General features: G+C 45.0%; 1 long non-coding RNA gene across 1 annotated transcript; it reads left to right on the forward strand.

Moving 5' to 3' along the window:
* The first annotated feature begins 1,094 nt into the window (after nucleotides 1-1,094).
* LOC123330263 lies at nucleotides 1,095-1,883 on the forward strand. The gene is made up of 2 exons (XR_006546050.1): nucleotides 1,095-1,230; nucleotides 1,674-1,883. It is a non-coding gene; the product is annotated as an uncharacterized LOC123330263 (long non-coding RNA).
* Nucleotides 1,884-2,750: the final 867 nt, after the last annotated feature.

Consider the following 2,750-nt stretch of genomic DNA (forward strand, 5'->3'; position numbering starts at 1 on the left):
TTGAGGTAATTCTTATCAGCAGTCCCTGACAAAATCAAATTTAAAAAGAAAGGCTTCAACACCTACAGCTGCCTTATGTTAAATTTACTTGCATTAGATCATTTTCTCTAACTTGGCATTTGGCACCTTTTGCTTAACTATTTTTCATCCCAAGAGATTGACATTTTTGCATCCTTCTATCAGGGTTTTGAATCTTGTTTTTCACATGGATGCCTACCCCCAAGTCAGCAATAAGTTATTGATTCTTCTTCTTGTCATTTAACATTCTCATGGAGACCCTGGCAGACCAATTTACAAATGATTGCAAAAGTGCTTTGGCAAATCTAGAGTGTTTTTGACTGAGGAAGAAAAATACAGACTATGAAAATTTCTCACTTTCCAATTGGGCTCACTTACTGCCGCCCAGGCTCTCTCCTAATGAGCATTTTCAATCACCACTAAAATTCTTGTTTTCCTCCTTCGATCCTGTGACTCACAGTGCTCCCTCACTGGGGGAGAATGTCTCATCTCTGCTCTTTGTGGGCTGGGGCTGCTTCTTTCATGCCCAGGAGGCCTTGCCTCCAGGCCCACTCCTCACTTAAAGGTTAGTCTTTCCCCAGGTAAGCACCACTATGGGGTTAATTTGTAGGTCCTCAACCCACCAGGCAGATACCACTTTTCTGACCCATCTGCCAGGCCCTGCAATTCATGGTCCTCCCTAGGGCAGAAGCCATGAGCCACAAAACAAAGCTGCAGTCAGATTGTATATTTCAGGGTTATTTATTAGTCCTTGGCTTGGAAATCTAGCCAGGAAGTTTCACTCAGGGTCTGTTTGCCTTACACAGTCTATCTCCAAAGTACAATTTGGAGATATAGAGACGTCAGGGTAATTTTCCATCCTCTGGTGACGGTGTTTTTATGGGAAAGGAAGGATGAAGGCTGCTTGCTGTGCTAATGACTGCTTCTCATTTCTTCCAGGAGCCCTAAGATGTAAACACGTAAACGACTATTGAAGGCCAGGTTCCCTGAGAGCCTCACCTGGAGTTCCTCTCCCTGGGGAAGTGATGATAATGACTTTTTCTTTGGCAAATCCCTCTCTACCCTTATCTCCTTGCAGGATTGTACAACCCTTCTGTCCAGTGGCCCTGGGAACTTCTAGGACTTCCTGAGCCTGTTTTTGCCTATTTATTGTGCTGTTTCCTCTGGAAGCTGCTTGGACACTTAATCTGGTGAATGCTGGGGGCAAAGGAGGTGCGTAGACTAGACACAGGCTCTGCATCTCTCCTCTAGTGCCCCACACTCTCTCTGAATCCTAGTCACACCAGCCATCTCCAGGCCCTCCAGGATCCTTTGCTTCTGGCCTCCTCATAAGGACAGAGTAAAGGGGCAAAGTAGGTGATTAAATAGTTAATCCCACTAGGGGATTGTAAGTAGAAAAAAATAATTTACAGGTTATTAAGTTACATTAATGGTTAGTAAGTTAATGGTTACTCAGGAAAGCAGGCTTGCTTAACTACAAAACCAGGCAGGCCTGCTTAGCAACAAAACCATACAACAGAAGCACGAGACATGACCCCAAACAATAAAGCAATGGTGGCTTAAGACCCACACCCTGCCCAGCGAGCTGAGTAAGTTAGGCCATGCTCTTTGCATACCCAAAGATAATAATTTGTGGACTTGTCTTAACCATGTAGATACAAGAAAACTGTCCTGCCCAACCTGGTGGAGGAACTGGTGATGGAAACGTGACATCTACTCAAGAAAGACAAAGAAAGTCTTCTCCACCTCCAGACTTTTCCTCTGACTATAGACTAGCCCAGTAAGTTCTCTGGGTGTGGCGCCCTCTTGCCTGCCGACTTGTAAGCCTCATAAGTATCCTTTTCTAATAAATCACTTCTTATCTATCACGTTGCCTCTCCCTGAATTCTTTCTGCACTGAGACAAAAATGACCTGAGCCCTTCAGGCCCCTACACAAAACCCAATGGTTTCACTCAGAGCCTGGGAAAGCTCCATGCCTACACTGCTCCTTCTGTCTCAACTTCATCTTCTTAATGCCTGCCCACCTTTTCATAGAACCCTCTGTGCCTCCACCCCAGATTAGATAAACCCTCTACTGGAAGCTCTTAGAAATGCTGGCTTGTTTCCTTCAGTGCTTTTCCACGTTTGCAACTTAATGTTTATGTGACAACATGCTTGGCCTTATCCCCAGGATAAGTCTGCAGGCTCCTGAAAGCAAGGGCAGCCTGACTTAGCTCACTACCACTCCAGCACCATGGAGAGTTCCTTACTCCAGAAGTTACTTTATTTATTAATGTTTATTGCATGAATGACCGACAGGGACTGTTATTCTTCAGTTGACTGAACATCACAGAGACTGAAATGTGGGATACTTCATTTATTAATCTTTTCTGCAGGTAAGAGTCAGTTCAGTTCAGTCTCTCAGTCATGTTCGACTCTTTGCAACCCCATGGACTGAACCATACCAGGTTTCCCTGTCCATCACCAACTCCCCAAGCTTGCTCAAACTCATGTCCATCAAGTCAGTGATGCCATCCAACCGTCTCATCCACTGTCATCCCCTTCTCCTCCCGACTTCAATCCTTCCCAGCATCACCATCTTTTCCAAAAAGTCAGTTCTTCACATCAGGTGGCCAAAGTATTGGAGTTTCAGCTTCAGCATCAGTTCTCCAATGAATATTCAGGACTGATTTCCTTTAGGATGGACTGGTTGGATCTCCTTGCAGTCCAAGGGGCTCTCAAGAGTCTTCTC

This window comes from Bubalus bubalis, chromosome 18 (genome assembly GCF_019923935.1).
Source record: "Bubalus bubalis isolate 160015118507 breed Murrah chromosome 18, NDDB_SH_1, whole genome shotgun sequence".
NCBI classification, from domain to species: domain Eukaryota; kingdom Metazoa; phylum Chordata; class Mammalia; order Artiodactyla; family Bovidae; genus Bubalus; species Bubalus bubalis.